General features: G+C 42.0%; 1 long non-coding RNA gene across 1 annotated transcript in view; it reads right to left on the bottom strand.

Moving 5' to 3' along the window:
* Nucleotides 1–13,492: 13,492 nt before the first annotated feature.
* The window catches only part of LOC131910661 (uncharacterized), a 77,754-nt gene continuing 72,597 nt past the window's right edge, over nucleotides 13,493–18,649 (bottom strand). Inside the window, exon 4 of the long non-coding RNA XR_009379192.1 lies at nucleotides 13,493–13,698. This is a non-coding gene — a long non-coding RNA (uncharacterized LOC131910661). The remainder of the gene's footprint in view (nucleotides 13,699–18,649) is intronic.

The following is an 18,649-nucleotide window of genomic DNA, read 5'->3' as shown; positions in this document are numbered from 1 at the left end:
AAGTGGGCATCATATCTCCTGAGCTGGAACAACAGGCAGTTATGAGCTACCTAATATGGGTGCTGGGAACTAATCATAGGTCCCCTGCAAAAGTAGTATGCATTCTTCATAGCCGAGCCATCTCTCCAGCCCCATAGATATTTGGTTTTTATTCTGCTAACCTATTTATTCCACTTAAAAATGTAACCATTAAGATAAAAGAAAAAATATCCTTAAGAACTGCCTCCTCATCACACATGCTACATATATGATAGGCATATAAAACACATGAAACCAAACAATATGACTTAAATTCGTATACATGCAACAATATACCACATATTTATGTAAACACACACACACACACAGACACACACACACACACACACACACACACACACACACACACACCAAGAAGAACCAGACAATTCAAGTTTGGATACCAAGAGCTGAAAGCACTTCTTTTTCTTCTTCCTCCTTTGTTTTTCTGAGTACAAAGAAGACGACACCTGTCCCAAACTCGCACATCAAAACCTTTCCTTTCAGGTGACTTCAGCAACATTAGCTCTCATCCTTATGCAGGAAATCTTTGATCTTCCTGAAAGAGCCTCCCTTAGTCCTGAACATGACAAGGTGGCAGAAAGTACAGCAAAAACAAGGTAAGGGCGCTTGTCATTGACGACATGACACTCTACACACTGATGTCGAAATGTGGTCCACATCCGCTCTGAAGGACTGTTCTTGTACACTGTGATTTCCTGTTTTCATCAGTATTTCCCTTTGGATCCTCAGGTGTCTCTGCTGCCGTGTGTGTTCTGCTCCTGCTGACATACGATGTCTGTGCCTGGAAGGCGGTTTTTATCTTGTGTACTAGTCTCTTCTCCTCACACCCCCATCAGTGTGCATTTGCCTATTTCTGTGTCACTGTCTGTATATCTGAGCCCAACTTCCTGCCGTATTAAAGCAGGAAGGGCTTCATTCAACAAATGACTGATACAAAGGGGCCGGGCCTTCTTTTGGATGGTTGTATGACTATCTATGCTATTGACCAAAGTCTGTTTAGCATTTTCCCTTTTACCGGGAACACACACTTGATATTTTATAGCCACATATAGTCTTTATGGTCAGGTGATACATTGGATCATGCAGAAGCAACATTCTATACATCTGGGGTGTGTTTGAAGGTTTGAAAGACTGGAGATATCACTAGGAAATACTTTTTTAAAAAATGAAGTAACTCTTATACACAAGTCATGCTAAATAAACTTCAATAAGATTGTCTTATTGAGAAGTAAAGCTTGATAAAGCCATTAGGAGAAAGGAGACAAAGAGAAAGAATTTGTCTGTGGACCAAAATGTTTTATTTTATTCACTGTGTGTGTTTGTATCTGTGCATGTGAGCATGTACACATGTGTGCAGTTATGTGGGCTTGTAGCTGCATGTGTGCATGTGTATGGAGGCCAGGGGTCAACCTTGAGTGTTATTCCTCAGAAGCTACTCATCACCACCACCACCACCACCACTACCAGCATCATCATTTTTATATTGAAACAGGGTATCTCACTGTGACCTAGGATTCATTGGTTAGGTTAGACAGGCAGGCCAATAAGCTCAGAGGTTTACCTGTTTGTTTCCTGAACACTGGGATTATGAAAAGCTGGTATTACTTGGCATTTGACATGGATGCTAGGGGCTGAACTTAGGTCTATGTGCTTGAGTGGCAAGTACTTTAGTGGCTGGGTTAGCTCCTCAGGCCCCATGGGCTGAACTTAGGTCTATGTTCTTGAGTGGCAAGTACTTTAGTGGCTGGGTTAGCTCCTCAGGCCCCATGGCAGAAAGAGATTTAAGAAATTGGTTTTGCTCCCCTTACTCACCTGAGGACACTTTTACCCAGAGCATCGATGCCCTTTATCAAGTCTCACATTGTATATTTTTGTGTATGTGTGTGTGTTGTTATTATAGCTGCTGTTTGTGTGTATAGTTTGTGTGTGCATGTGTGTGCACCTGGTGCAGTGAAATCGTTTGAAGTAATATGTCATAGGGGCTGTACTTTTCATCAAATAAGGTAGAAATGTCAGCAATGAATAAATGACATGGCATGATGAAGAAGCAATGAAGAAGCCTCTGCTCCACATCCATTCTATGCCACACATCACCAGTTTGTGAGTCTCCTGGCCGTTCTACTGAATACCAGAATATGCCAATTTTTCCATGACATGCTATGGGAGACAGTTATATCCTCAGGACACACTCTGGTTCTCACACTTGTGCCAAAATTCCTCTACTAGAAAAATAAATGAGCTTTCTTTTTAGAAGTCCTTTGTGCAATCAGTCAACACTTGAAAACTACAGACAGAGGTTACATGAAAATCTGCTCTGCAGGATGCTCAGTCAAAAGTGGCTCCTGGGACTCTGGTTGGGTAGTTCCTTCAGAAACGTGACTGTCCTGGCAAGACCACGCTACCTGGGCAGACTGTGGTAGGCGGGCTTTCTTCAGGTATTGAATCTTCCATAACTAAATAACACAAAAAGATTTGGGGTAACAACTGCATTTTTAACCAGGAAAAAAATAAGGAAACATATTTTAATTATATACCAATGTTATAGTTACATATTTTATATAACATGTCATTGCACATAATTGTGTATAATAACATAATATATATAATTATAGATACATAATTAGATATAAGTGAGTGAAGGGAGAAATAGAATTTCTAACAGGGCCTTTTAGCTCTGGTTAGCTACACAGGTTTCAATTACCCTGACAGGTGTATGAAAGCCACCTGGATCCTTCTTCTGAGATTTCTACATCTCTCTGGCATGCTGGGTTGAAATCTTAACATTTTCTTCTTTTCACACGGTGCTTAAGGCCAGTTTCTTTGGTCTATTAACTGACTTGTAAGAAGGGAGAGTAAATTGTCCTTGACTGTACAAACACCCTGACTTTTTTTTCCCCATGAATACAAATGGAAGATTTTTAAAGCTTGGCAGTTTGCAAAGACACGACTCCCAAGATAAATTAAAGATCACGAAACTTTCTCTTGTTTATTATTTAAAGCTAGGTTTGGGGAGAGATAGTCCAGGTTGTAATTATGATTCTGACATTGCTTGGCAATCTTAGGCAAGCCACATAATCTCCCTTGGCACAGTTTTTTCACATTAATTAAAAAAATGTGTGAATTTGATGTAGGGAGGATAAACCAGATGACCTCAAAAACTTATCTAGTCTGAACAACTGATGGGTTGATATTCCAATATGCATGGACTTAACACTCATCTTCTCCTCCTCCTGAACTTAACAGCTTATCGGTTTTATTTTTATGGGGATGAGTGCTTTGCCTGCATGTATGTATATTACCACATACATGCGTGGTGCTCACAGAGTCAAAAGAAGACATTAGATCTCCTAGAGCTAGAGTTAAAGATAGGTATAAGCCACCATGTAAGTGCTGGGAACTGAACTCAGGTCCTCTGCAAAAGTAGCAAATGCTCTTTACTGCCGAGCCAGCTCTTCAGGACTCCCTTCCTGCACTTCTAGCTGATGCTTTAGACATGTACTCCATGTAGCAGTGCACAGTAGTAATGACTTGATCATGTTGACAGTCTGCTTTGGATGTCTATTTTCCCAGTACCTTGTTCATGTGAAGCCAAGGTCTACATCTCTGCTGCCTTTGACATCATTACATTCCAAATTTCAAGCATAGCTTATACCACAAAGTGATCCTAAATATGAAATTATTCAACGAATGGGAGTAATTGCTTAGTAGTATTAAATAATTAAAATGTATTTACTTGTGGTTCTTAATTTGTGTTTGAGGAAAAAAACGTGTTTGGCCTTACCCATAGGCAGCTCACGGGGACACGATTCAAAGAGACCCTTCCGTGCTTCCTGCCTCAGTATATAAACACGGGAGCTGTAGAATTCCCCAACATGGTATCCAGAGTTAATTAACAGCTTTTAGTCCTCAAGTACCACTTGTAAGAATGCAAATATCTTTGTAGGACAGAATGGGAGGCACTTATCAGAAAGTGGTAACATAGACCTGAACGTGATAATGACTCGGGGAAAGGAGCTCTGCAGAACTTTTTTCCCTACTTTTATTGATTCTTTGCAGATTTCATATCATGTATACTGATTCCACTCATCTCCCCCTCCCATCCGCTGCCCTCCACCCTTGCAACCTCACCCTCAAAATTTAAAAGAAAATCGAAAAACAAAACAAAGCAAAACAAACAGAAACAAAAAACAAACAAAACAAAGAAGGGAGGATTTCCTCTTGGAAATGTGGCCCGTTGAGTTACACCATTAACCCTTTAGTCCTTTCATCTGCCCATGCAAGTGTTCATTGCCATGTGTCCTTGGTCTGGCTCAAGGTCTCTGGCATCTGCTACACTGCCAATAATGGACTTTCATGGGGGCTCCTCTTGGACACCCTGTTGTTGCCCTATGTCATGGGAACCCTGCAGGTTTCAGTCTGTAGGTTCATCCCCTGCACCTGTTCCAACAATTTATAGATGAGGTGGATATTGGGGTGGGCCAACTCAGTCCTGGTTCTGGGCCTCAGTGGTGGCTGGGATGGTCAGCCTTCCAGCTTTCCTCCATTGTCACTACTCCGGTGAGCCCTCCAGCACTGCCTCGGGCAGCCCACCCAGTGCAGCCTGCAGCAAGGAGTGGGGCCAGTTCTCTTTCTCTCAGGCCCTCCAGTCTAGTCACAGCCAGGGCTCAGAGGTCACCATGGCCCCAGGTATTAGTGTAGACCACTGGTTCAGTATAGCCCCAGGGGCAGCTTGGCCCTCAAACACCAACATGGAACCAGGTGGCAGCCAGGACACCTGGCATTGGTATGGCCTTCAGTGGTCTCAGGAGCTATAGACATCAACACAGACCCTGGCTGCTGTAGGGCCATGGACCCAGCATGGCCCTCAGCAGTAGTCCTGGGCTGGATGACACCTGGGCTTCAGTTGACAATGCTGACCACTCAACTTGGCATGACCCTGGTGGTGGCACAGTCCTCCAGTACCAACATGGTCACAAGTTCTGGCCTAGATCCTGGGCATCCATGAGGTCTTTGGTGGCACCATGGGCCTACGGACATCAACACAGATCCTGGCTGTGGTAGGACCAGGGACCCAGACATGATCCTTGGTAGCAGCTGGGACTGGATGTCTTCATGGCCCCAGGTGGGAGTGCAGGCCACTCAGATTGGCACGGCCCTCAAGGCAGCATGGCCCTCGGGCACCTAGCCGGCCCCAGGTGGCAGCCCAGACCACAGGCCTCTGCCTAGCCCTCAGTGTCGACAGGAGCCAAAAACATCAACTCATGCCTCCTCAGCTGCTTCAGAGCCTCAGACCATGATTGGCCCTTGGCAGTAGCCCAGACATCACCTTGGACTCAGGTGGCAAGCAGGCCATTCCCATAAGCCTGTTTCTCAGCACCCTCACCTCTTCAGACCTGCCTCTCCCCGCAGCCCATGAACCACTGCACTACTCTCTCTCTATTCCCCCTCCATACCCTATACTAGCTCACCATGATGGTGTCTGACTGCCCAGCACCATTGGCACCAGGCGGCACTTGGTTAAGTAGTGCCCCTGCCTGATACATGGCATGGCACAGAGCTGTTGCCGTATCGTGGATCTGAGCACGGCACAGAGCTGTTTCTGAAGAACTCTTTCTTCCTTCTCTCCCTTGTTTGTCTTCTGTATTCCAAAGGATTGTTAGAGCCTGGCCCTCAGGAGGCTTTAAGGGCTGCTGGGGAATAGACATGTTTAAATTGCAATACAAGCCATAGATTTTTGCTCCAATGGGAATAAGAGAGAGAGGATTCTGAGCCAAATGGGATTGAGTGGGATCTGCGAACATGGAGTCAGTTTGCCCTGAACGGCAGACTTCATTGTGGAAGAGGTCAGATGAACTTTTATAGTCACAGAACAAAAGAAAGTCATTAACCAATCATTCTCCAAGTACATTGGCATGGGCATCAGAGTACAGCAAATAGGGACAGTCTCTCCTTTAGCTTTCAAATGCCATCTGATGGTATTCTTAGCTTGGAGTTGGTGGATGCTAACTCTGCAAACATTTCAAGTTTTAGCTAAAATTCTCAAAGATAGGTCAGATATGGACGCTTGTAGTTAATGGTTAAGGAGAAGGCAAAAGACAGTCTGAGGTGACTTTGGCTCCCAAAAGACAGCATTTCATCATTCCACCATGAAAAAATTCAAGTCATCAATCTGCAACATCGTCAGCACAGATATGAACCTTTTAGGGAACCTTAGTTCACACAAGCAAGAGAGTCTATCCCATAATGATCTGTACTGGGCTAGGGAAACATAGGGGATATCCTTACAGTGGCCAGGGAAAGCTTCCTCGGGCAGTGGCATCTCATAGAGAACCAGTGAAAGCCAAAGGCATGATGAGAAGAGACACTGTTCCTTTTAAAGATGAAGTACCTCTGTAGAGAGGGAGACACAGGCAAAAATGTAAGTCCACGTCGTAAAGCATGAACAGCTATGGGAATGAGGGAGGAGGGACACATGATGGGTGGCTTAAGCAGGGGCCAGTTTGCTTAGGTCCTTGTAACCTATAGAAAACATGACCAGATAAAGAATACCATCTCGGATCAAAGAGAGTTCCTCACAGGGTTTTTGACAGTGGAGGTGACAGATATGGGACAGCTGTTTGAAAATTCTCTGTGGACTCCATGCAAAGCAGTAATGTCTTGGGGGAAATGAATGGATCAGAAGCTACCATCAACAATTCTTTTTTTTTAGAGACAAGTAAGAGTTGAAAATGGCAAGACTACCTTAGTGGGCAGGGTAATGAAGGGAAGAGGAGGTATTTGGCAGTCAGGAGGGGCGGGGCTTGGTAATTCAGATAATTTGGAATGAATGACAGGCTTGAAGCAGGGTGTGATTTTAAGACCATTTGTTGATGCAGAAAACACCCAAAGGAAATCAAGTGTCTGGAAGACACTGGTAAAAATGTGTTTTGAATGTGTTGGTTTTTAAATGCAAACAGTGGAATTTTAAATATTCTATTACGCTTCTTTATTTAGTGTGTGTATGTGCATATCTGTGGGTGAGCACTGCCAAGGCATTCAAGCAGAGGTCAAAATGAAACTTTTGGGAGTCCACTCTCTCCTTCCACCATGTGGGTTCAGAGGATCAAACTCAGGTCATCAGGTTTGGAATCAAGTGCCTTTACCTGCTGTACCATCTCACCTGCCCTAAAAGTTTTATATTTGAGTGATGGGCAGGAAAAAACAGATTAGAAGTTTTGGATAATGGTAGGTGAAGGGATAGTATCCTTAAAGACACATGTATATCATCTTTATTGGATGCTTTGATTAATGTCTCAGGGTTCTATTGCTGTGAAGAGACACTGTGACCACAGCAACTCTTATAAAGGAAAGTATTTAACTGGGCTGGCTTATAGGTTCAGAGGTTTCGTCCATTATCATCATGGCAGAAAGCATGGTAGCATGTGGGCAGACATGGTGCTGGAGGCATAGCTCAGAGTTCTATATCTGGATTGGCAGGCAGCTAGAAGAGAGGGAAAGAGAAGCTAGGCCTGGCTGGAGCATCTGAAACCTCAGAGTCTAACCCCAGTGAAACACCTCCTCCAACAAGGCCACACCTATTCAAATAAGGCCACAACTTCTAATAGTGCCACTCCCTATGAGCCTATGGAGGCCAATTTCATTCAAATCACCACAATTAAGCTATAGTTTATTCTCACACTTCAGTGTTCAGCTGATAACTATTTATGCAGCATCAACAGGAATCAAGAGAGGGAGGCTGAGAGAGCCCAGAGAACCCTGGCCTGTAAGCCATGGGGAGAAAAAGCATCTGACCAGAGAGATTATGAAGAATAACTAGCAAGCTAAGGGGAGATCCACAAGCAAAGCAAATGCTCACCTTGTAAGGACAGCAAAGAGACCATTGATTTACGGAACATGCTTTGGGGCTGACCACAGGAATCCACACTTTCTGGCCTCTTTTCCTCTCCCTTCAGAGCTCCAAGGTAATGCCCAAGCTTTAACACTGGATGAAATACAAGCACTGCCTCAGGTCCTCTGCGGAGGACCAGGTAGTAAATACTCTAGGCTCTGCTGGTCATACACACAGTCCCTGTTGCAACTATATATCTTTGCCTTACTGTCTCAGAAGCAGCTGTAGATAACACACAGAGGAATGTAGTCCTGTAAAACATTACTTACCAAAGCAAGCTGAGATTAGATTTGACCCATAGGCAATAGTTTGTAAAACTTCAGTAACAATGTATTCTCTGAAATCACAAATGATAAGTGATAGAATTGCTGCAGACTCAGTGCCCAGCTCTTTTTATTTTTTTCTATTCTTTGACATTTTTTACTGAACTAGAAATGCAATGATAAAGACCAAGCAATTGATTATTAGTACAGAGACACCATCTCAACCTCCAATCTGACTTGATGTTTACGACAGGAAGAGTGACAAACCCAGGCTTTCCCACAAATGTAACAGTTTTTAACTTTCTGTTTGCTTGTTCTAGGATCCCACCCAGAATCTTCTCTTCCACTTGATTCCTACGTTCTCTTGCTTGTGGTGATTTCTAGGTCTTTATTTTTCATGACGTAGATATATTTGGAGAGGATTGGTTACTTATTTTGTATGACATCTCTCAAACGGGTGAGCATGGTGAATTGAAGCGATCACACAGAAATGAGCACACTGTAGAAATCTAAAGAAGGTGTCTGTGACATCAGTGGGAACAGGATTTGACCACATCTTCCCCCAGGTGGTATGAACTTGACATCTTGGTTAGGATGAGTTTCTTCACATTAAGATGCTGTGTGGTTAATTTTGGTCAGTGACACAAGCTAGAGGGCCCTAGAAAGAGAGTACCTCAGTTGGGTCATTGCTTAAAACAGATTGGCCCTTGGGTTTGTCTGTGGTGCATATTGATTGAAGCAAGAAGGCCCAGCCCACTGTGGGCAGTGCCAACCCTAGGCAGGCAGTCCTGGACTGTATAATGAAGCAGACTGAGCAGCAGGCCAGGGGAAGCAAGCCATAAACAGCTCAGTTCCTGCCTCCAGGTTGGACTGTAACCTGTAAGCCAGATAAACCCTTTCCTCCCCAAATTGTTTTGCATCTGTATTTTATCACAACAACAAAGAAGAAAACTAGGACAACCACTACTTTTGCTTTTGCCATTAATACATATTTCCAGGAAGATACTTTAAGATCTACACAATTAACCTACTCTACAGCAGCAAAAAGATTGTTGCTTGTAGTAATTATTACCATGGTGTTTGAACTTTTCCTTTAATGTTGAAAAGATGGTAGGGCTTATGAGAAAAATAAGGTTCCCATGTCTACACAACATGGTTGCCAGAATGCAAATGAAAAATATAATTGCTTCATGTGGAAATAAGGCTCAAAACCTAGGCAGGCAGGCAGTAGGAGGCCACCATCATGGAGATGAGTTGTTTAGAAGTGCTGGAAAGCCTGCGCTTAGAGCAAGGTTGGCAGATGCTGAGACAATGCAGGTGAAACGCTGTCCCCAAGGTGTCCTGGAAGGCCGTGCAAGCTGCCAAGGCTGAGAGGAGCATAGGCTGCCTTTGGCAAAGGTCATTTAAATGCATATTTGAGAGGTTCTATGGAGACTAAGCCTTTCTCCTTCACTCACCGTAACCTTGCCTGTATAATGTGGAGACTCTCTTGTCACCACTTTGCAATGTGTGCGGAGAGGCTGTGATGAAAAGCAGAAGACAGAAAAGAATGAATGAAGGAATGAGGTGTGTGGGCACATCTAGAAAAGGTGGAGCCACCCAGACCTGAAGCTAATAGAGGTTATGCCAGAAAACTAACCCCCGATCTGTGTGGAACACTGTGGAAAGTATGTGACCTTAACTTGCAGCTCGATCACCAAGATATTTATTGGCACCTACTGAAAACAGTCTGGGGGCTATTTCACAGGTCAAGTGTGTAACTTACTAATATCGTAAACCACTTAGAAATGATCTGGGTTTTGTTTTTGTTTCCCTTTCTTTCCTTCTTTCTCCCTTCCTTCCTTCCTTCCTTCCTTCCTTCCTTCCTTCCTTCCTTCCTTCCTTCCTTCCTTTCTTTCTTTCTTTTCATTTATCTGAGACATGGTTTCTTTAGTAGCCCTTGCTGTCTTGGAACTTGCTCTGTAGACCAGACTGGCCTTGAACTCAGAGGTCTGCTTACCAGTGTCTCCCAGAGTGCTGGGATTAAAAGCACATTAAAAAAAAAAGATCTGTTTTAAGGTGATGTATGTTCTTTTAAGTCTGCAGAATAGAGAGACATAGAGTCAAATAAAAAGAGATTGATTCAATGGAAAGAAATGTGTTGTGTTTCGAGTAAGAATAAATGCATTATCTGAAGATACACCCTGAAAATAAAATGAATTCTTTTTACCCTAATTTACTTTTAGTTTTATAAATGTTTTACAAAGAGGGATGGAGAGATGGCTCATGGTGAAGAGACCTAGCGCCTACATAAAAAGTCAGATGTGGTTACACACCCACCTGTCATCAGTGTAGGGCATTGACAGGAGAGTTTCTGGAGTTTGCCAGTTGACTAAAGAACATTGGAAATCTCTGGGTACACTGAGAGACCTTGTCTCAGAGTTATAAGTCAGAGAGTGATAGAGGAGGGCACACAAAGACCACCTCTGGCCTCCACCCATGTGGGCACTGGTATACACATACCCGAACACACATACACATGACCCACACATACACCACACACAGTGACAAAACTAAAAACCAAAACAAGAGTATTAACATGTAGATATGTGTGAAATCTATACACAACTATTTTTTAAAGGTTTCCACTTCTTACATCCATTGTGGCTTGACCTAAGATTTTATAAGACTAAGTGAGCCTGAAGAGACCACAGCTGTGTACTGTTATGTAGAGCACACATACAAGTCCCATTTATCCTGAGCCCCTTGGTGTGTCCCTGTTCTTGCTCTGTGAAAAAATCGTGTCAGAATTTCCATGCTGCTATAACTGCTTCCCTTGTCTGTGGGACTCAGAGTTGAAGGAAAATTCAGCTCAGGTTGATCTGTGGGAATGAGAAAGTAATATAGCTCCTGTGGTTTCAGGGAAGCCGAAAGGTATTCTCTGTCAACCATGTCTGTGTCTTCCTTCTACATCTCTGCTTTGTTCTTGTGTGTGTGTGTGTGTGTGTGTGTGTGTGTGTGTGTGTGTGTGTATGCACATTGTAATCTAAGGAGGTAGAGTGATTTTACATATTACATTGCATAAGCTTGAGCCTACAAGCTCTGATAGGTGTCACTGTTTGGGATTTGATGGAGGCAATAAAAGTAGGAAAATAAAAACTTGGCACTGAGAATCTGTTCAAAGGAGGCTGAATCTCACTACAAACCACCAACCATCTGATGATTTTGGAGACAGAGCAATGAGATAGTGCAAGGTCAAGAGAAGGAAACAGCAAGATCTAGTTCTATTCAATTAATCACTGGGAGTCACTGCAGTAGTTAACTTTGGATTATTTGCTGTAACATTATTTCCTAAAGGCTGTAGTGATCATCTTGTGATTTTCAGAATGTTCTATAGCACAGCCTTGAAGTTGTCCTGGAGTAAACAGTGAAAATAATTCCTGAGTGTAAAACAAATACAATAAAACAGTGATGACATGTAAACCTGTTTCCCACAAGTGCCTGCTGATTGATATAAGCATGTATTTTCACATCTGCACTGATGGCATTATTTACAGTTTTTGTTTGAGAAGTAAGGTCTCATGTAGCTCAGTCTAGATCTAACATGGTATGTAGCCAAGGCTGGCCTTGAACTTCTGAGCCTCGTGCCTACATCCCCCAACTGCTTGAACAACTGGGTGCACCATCAGGTCTAAGGTTCTTAGTAATTTTTCAATCACGAATGCAGACAGAGCATGTTCACTTTAAGCTTACATGAATCTTCTTGAAAAAAATTGAAATTTAAAGAGGAATTAATAGTGGTTATTCCTAACATGGCATCCTAAATTATAAAACATTTCTTCAGGCATTTCACTCACCAAGGAACCCCTATTAAAACTGATAGTGCAGCCCAGGGACAGAGATTCCTAAATGGCTAAATTTGAATCCAGGTACCTTGTTTAGAACCCAAGCCCTGGACACTTCCCAGGCAAACTCCAGATTCTGCACAAGCCAGCCTCTTTACTGCTTTGTCCTACTGAAAATCAACATTTCCCTCTTGGGTAACTCCTCAGGAACAAACAGGTCAAGAAATTAATTCCTTGTTTGCTCGCCTTTTCTGAACTCTGCTTGTAAACCTGAATGCTGGTTGTTTGTGCAGGGTGTGGACTGAAGGAGAGTGGTCAGGGGAGAGGATCCTAATGCCTCACAACAGGCTCCGAAGGCATAGGGTCAAGTTTGTAAAACAGCTGTTCCTCTTGAGCCCTGGGTGGTCGCTTTATTCTAGTCTTAATTGTGCTCCTCCTCCTATTGAGTCGGCTGAGCATGTGACCGTTCAAGAGCCAGCTCTGATCCCATGGTTGCATGTGGCCATTGGTTGTAGCTGATGTTTTCCTGGTCCTGCCTGGCCCACGGTCAGGACAAATCTCTCTCACCCGCCAGTCCCACAGCCAAGTAAACACACAGAGACTTACATTACCCAAAATGTTTGGCCCAATGGCTCAGGCTTCCCGCCATTCAGTTTTCACATCTTAAATTAACCCATTTCTATAAATCTATACCTTGCCACGTGGCTCATGGCCTACCAGTACTTTACATCCTGCTCCTCATGGTGGCAGCTGGCAGCGTCTCCCTGACTCCGCCTTCCTGTTCCCCCAAGTCTCCTCTCTACTAGTCCGGCCTATATTTCCTAACTGACAACTGGCCAATCAGCATTTTATTTATCAATCAATCATAGCAATACATTCACAGCATAGAGAACATCCCACAGCAATTGGTTATAGATAAAACCTCCCTATATAACCAAATTGAAATAAACCATAAACACTAATAGTTTATGGCCCAGGAGAGTTACTGTCTTGAATTTTTTTTTATTGAGCCAGGATCTCTGTATGTTACCAGTGACAGCTTGAAACTAACTACATAGCCCAGGTTGACCTCAAACTTATGACCCTTCTCCCTCAGCCTCCTGGATGCTAAGTGTACAATGAGAGCCACCACGCTTGGCCTTGTCTTGAAATTTTCTATTAATCTAACTGTGCTAGGTATCCCCAGTTCTATTTCTCATATCCACTTCAAGTGGTTGTGGCTCTCTATGAGATTATTGGTGCTCATTTCTGGTGGGACCAGGCTAATACAATGCATTCTTATGGTATCAATATACTAACATAGCATAATATCAAACACACTTGTAAGTGTTTGAAATAGCTTGATGAAGTCTGTAAGCCAGTCTTGATAGCAGTCAGTGAGGTAACAGATGACAATTACACACCATGTATCTTTAAAAACTCAGAGAAGGATAATGAATATTCTTATTACATAGAAAAGATAGAATATGGGGAGTGGATATGGTTAATCTGATTACAGTGAGATTCAGCAGGAAGCAGAACCTCACTGGCTGTAGGCTTTGGATTTCACAGCCTGGCTCCACTTCTTCCTTTCTGAGTGTTGATGGAATGTCATCAGCCAGCTTCTTGCTTCTGCTACCATGATGTCTCTGCCTGTTACCATTTCTTCACCACCATAATGGACTCCATCCCACCAGGAGTGCTGGCAGTGTAAATAAAAAAAAGACAACAACAACAACAAAACAAACAAACAAAAAAAACAAAAAAAAAAACCATTTACCTTGTTTCTTTTTGACAGGGATTTTATCAGAGAAACAGAAAAAGAAACCTTAAAAGACAGACAGACACAGAGATGTTACATAGTAGATAAATAGATAAATGACTGATAGATGATAGTAAATTATTGGTAGATAGATAATGATATGTTAGTTACAGATAATATACAGCGGCACACAATAAATATAGTATTGTAACTTTCTGTGTGTATCAGAAAGTCAAAGGTTTCACGGACACATACAGCTGTACCAAAATAAAATTCAGAGCAAATTTTTGTCTCTAGCTAGGTCTCTGTTGAGTATTTTTAAATATTTTAAAATTCATGGGAATAATCAACGCCCAGAAGAATTACATCTTTGGCAATGGAAACTACATTGAGGGATTTTAGAGCCTCTGCAAAGTGCCACTCAAGCTTATTATTTATGAACTCTTTGCTCTTTCAAATCAAGAACAAAGCAATTAACTACAATTTCACACCTTTAGGAAGACTAGGAACACAGTCTGCCATCTATTGTAAATTCCAGAGTGTATCCTTTCACTTAAATTTATAGTTCCATTGTGTGGATTTTTTTTTTTTTTTTTTTGCAATCCAAGAGAACCTTCAAAATGAATCTTTCATTTTTTTTTTCAGAGTAAATGGGAAGCATGTGCCAGTTTTGTTCTTAAAACAATAAGCTTAATAGATCCCATTGTGAAGATAATTGTGAGTGTGAGTCTTAAGAACACTATACACACAAGAAGACTGTGTGAGGTGTGATGATATAGTCCACTGCAGTTTGTTCAATGTGGTGTTCAGAATTTTGAAAAGATGACCCCTTGACAGCAACTTACACAGTAGTTACCAAGTACTTTCTATGTTTTCAGGGCACCATGCACAATCCTCCCATCTTCCACAGTGACTGCACTATATTCACATTATAGTCTAATCTTCTTCAGTCTTCTAACATGAAGGACAGTAAGGACCTATGTCTAGCTTGCCCAGGTGTAAAGGTTTGGGTTTGAATGTAGGTCATCTGACTATAACTAGAGCACATCAGTTCCTTTCTGCCACATTCTGTCCAACTGTAAGTAGGAATTGGGGATGGAGAAAAGCCAACCAAAGTTTATGACATCCCAGAAACCTCAGTAACTCAACACTGTTGCCCCCAATGGGAAGATGTTTCCTTTTGAGATTGGTGACAGAAACAATGCCCTCCATGTTCATACTTGAGAGCTGAGCAAAGAAGGAGTTAAAATTTAAGGTCTTTTTCTTATGTGCTTTGGATCTCAATAGGAAAATAAAATGTTGTCAATTCTTTTTCTTCCTGTTCCTATCCCTGCCATTGGCTCTGGATTCCTCCTTCAAAGCTATCACACATCAAATTAGACCATTTTCCTTTAGCCCCCTGCTCAAAGCTGACAAAAAGAGCAGCTCTGTAATGTACATGACCACTCTACTCAAAGCAGCTGTTGTGTTTCTGCTCGTGACTGTACAGCAAAGCCCATGCATCTTTGGCTTCCTGTGGCTGGTCTCCAACTGTGTTGTCTACACTTCCCCTTACTCTCCCATCAGATGGTAAATTCTAATAGAAGTGTTTCTGATCCCAGTGCTCCAACTCAACCCTAAGACTATGTAAAAACAAAAATAACCCCTAAGATTTTGCCTATTGAATCATCATGAATGATCTGTGCCATGTACTGTTTTGATTTCTGTGTCTGTTTACAGTACTGAGGATTCAACTCGGGGCACCTCCTATGCCAGGCAAGTGCTGAACTGCAGAACTTCATCACTGGCCCTCTTTCTACTTGTTATTTTTAGATGGATATTCTTAATTGCCCAGGCTGTCTTGATCTCACTATGTAACCCAGGCTACACTTTTGTGGTCCTCCTGACTCAGCCTCCTAAATAACATTTTGTTTTTCCTCCCTGAGACTTCAATTCTCGTTTCCTTTACTCATCAATTATTATCTCCTTCATAAACATACCACATCTGATATATCTGTAATCTTGTAGATGCCTAGACTGAGGACCTATTTGTAAGCTCAGAGAACGTTTCTTCTTCAGATACCTGCTGCCATGCCATTGTTATCTCTGTATTTTTATTTTTAAATCCTTTTTATTTATGCTTAATTTTTATTGTTTGTTCTATCCAGCTTTCCAGCATCAAATGCTGAATATATTGTCTCAGTTTTCTCACCTCTGCATTGAATATAGTACTACCTCAAACATGCAGTTATTGGGGAATCAAAACTAATATAGAAAATTTTCACTTGGCTACAACTGAATAATTGATGAAGACAGGAAAAGAGAATTGAGGTCCAGGGAGGAAAAACAAAAGCCATGAAGTCCAATTACAGCTGCCCCATATATGCAGGGGTGTGGGGCCATCCACTGGAGATGGTCAAACTACTAAGGACCACACCTGTAAAGAAATCTGACCCACCCGCAGTAGTCATCAGCTATTGTAGCTCCTCAGTTAGAGATGGGAGCTTGTTACTCCATCCCCCTCACATGCTAGAGTATTAACTGGATTGACCTTGGCCCAAATCATATGCAGGCAAGCACAAATACTGTGAATTGAGAGCAACGATTATGTCATGCATGTCTCAAAGATATTGTTTCACCCTAGACCTCCTTGATGTTATCTCGTAACCACTTAAGCCACAACAAATCAGCAGATAAAATGACATGGACTCAAATAAAAAGTTTGAGGTTTGCATATAAGCATAAATTATACTGCATCATGCAAATCATGCTTGTTTGTTTAAATGTACCCATCATCATATGCCCAACAGATTGATAATGAAAGTCATTCATGAATAGCTGGTTGTCAACCCTTTCTGATGAATGGAAGTAGATTATTCTACCCCATGGAAACTAACAAAATTTACTGGGTACAGGACTCCTTCCCTACCAGGGTCACATCTTCAGTGGTGTTGAGGTGGTGTGCTTTGGCTGGAGAGTGAGCCCGAGACCTCATGTATGCTATGATCTACTATTGATCTGTATCCCATGGCCCCCATGATCATGTCTTTTTATAATACAATGCATGAACTCAAAGACAACTGACTGCAAATGATCTTTGCTTCCTGCTCCCCTTTGGTTTATCTGCATATAAAACCAAAATAACATGTGTCAACATATTGTAGCACTTTTTGTTATTTAATATCTGGAGAGAAAAAAAATGCATGTGGACACCTTCCCATTCAGTGTTATAAAAAATCAGCAAAGGAGGGCTTGTTCTTTCAAAAGAAATTGGTTCGCTTACATTTGTTACTGTTTTTGAAAGAATTTGGATTTATTTTGAATAGCAACAACAAAGACGTAATATTTTATTATCAAAAATAGGAACAAATGTATAAGGTTAGGAGCGTGGATAACAGTAAATATAAATCTCAAAATGTATTACTCTGTCATAGCCAAGTACTAAGCTATCAAAAAATCTAGAAGCTCAGTTGACTGCTGTTCGGGCCTGTAATTCCAGCTACTTGGGAAGCTGAAGCAAGAAGATCACAGTTTCACAGCTCAAGGACAACCGGCATGACAGAGGATGTCCTGGCCAGCCTGGGTACCTTAGTGAGACTCTGAAAGGTAAAAAGAGTTAGGGCTATAGCTCAGTGGCAGGGCATTTGCTTAGCATGTCTGAGGCCTTACCATTAACCCTCAGTATAGGGGGGGAAACTTAGAAGATCAAACAGTGCTTTCCCCTGTTTTTTTCATGGGTCAGGATAATAGCTATGATCTAGCTAGTCTCTGTTCACGGTCTTTTAAAGTAATAGTCAAACATCAACTGGGCTACATTCTCATCTAGATGCTGCACCAGGGAATAATTCGCTTCCTAGATCTTGCAGGATTTATGGTGGAATTCATTACCTCATGGCTGTGTGAGGTCCTGACTTTTTCTAGCTGTTGGCTAGAGGCTGCCTTCAAGCTGTGGGAGTCACCTGCAGTTCCGTAACATGGTGAGGGCATCTCAAACATGGCCGTTTACCTCCAGTCAGCTGAGAAAGTCTTTCAGGATGCAGTATTACCATGGGAGTGACACCAGCACGCTTGCTACACTCTATTGGTTAAAAGCACTTTACAGGTCTTTCTTGGCCTGGAGGAAAGGAGGATTACACACAAGTAGGAACATCTGGAGTGGGGATCGTTGGGCACCACTGCCAGGTTTGTCTACCTTACTCAGTTACACGGGTAATTTACAAAAATACACTGATGCAAACCATCAGTCAAGACAGATGCAAAATAATGTTCAAGGTTTCCATTTCATTTTCATTGTGTATTTATCTTGTTTACTTTGCGTGTCTGTGTGTGCTACCACTGAGCTACACCTCTGGCCTGTCTCATGATATTTAGGTGGTTAAAACAACATAGCCTCCTGGAAGAGAAAGAGATAGATATTAAAAACAAAAGTGGTCTGTGTTTGCATTTCCATGTATACTCAGGTATTTTGCATTTGGGACAAAATATTTATAAGATCCTTTTGCTATCTTCCTTATTTAAAAATATGTACATGTGATAGAGTGATGTGATGGTACAGTTTCTCTCTATATGAGATGGAGCCATCTTATTCCACAGCCAACACCTGTATCTGAAGGGCAGGGACTTACCTGGAAAGTAAGTGCCCTGAGTATTTAATAATTAAATACATTTAAGACTTTATTAACTTTAAGGATGTTTGAATTTCATCTGGTTTCTGTATAGAGAAGAACTATGTTTTCTTAGAAAAAAAAAGTAATTTCTGATGAATAACATAAACAATGAGCATGCCGTTTGGAACCTTTCAAGATATATGTCCTATGTTAGGTATTATTGTAGATGTTGGTGACTAGAGTATCGATTGATGCTTTCAAAAATATGACTCTAGGGCTGGGGATATAGCTCAGGTGGGACAGAA

Source organism: Peromyscus eremicus, chromosome 5 (assembly GCF_949786415.1).
Source record: "Peromyscus eremicus chromosome 5, PerEre_H2_v1, whole genome shotgun sequence".
Classification (NCBI taxonomy): domain Eukaryota; kingdom Metazoa; phylum Chordata; class Mammalia; order Rodentia; family Cricetidae; genus Peromyscus; species Peromyscus eremicus.
Note: the sequence above shows the minus strand (reverse complement) of the source record. Positions and strands in the feature narration are given on the sequence as shown.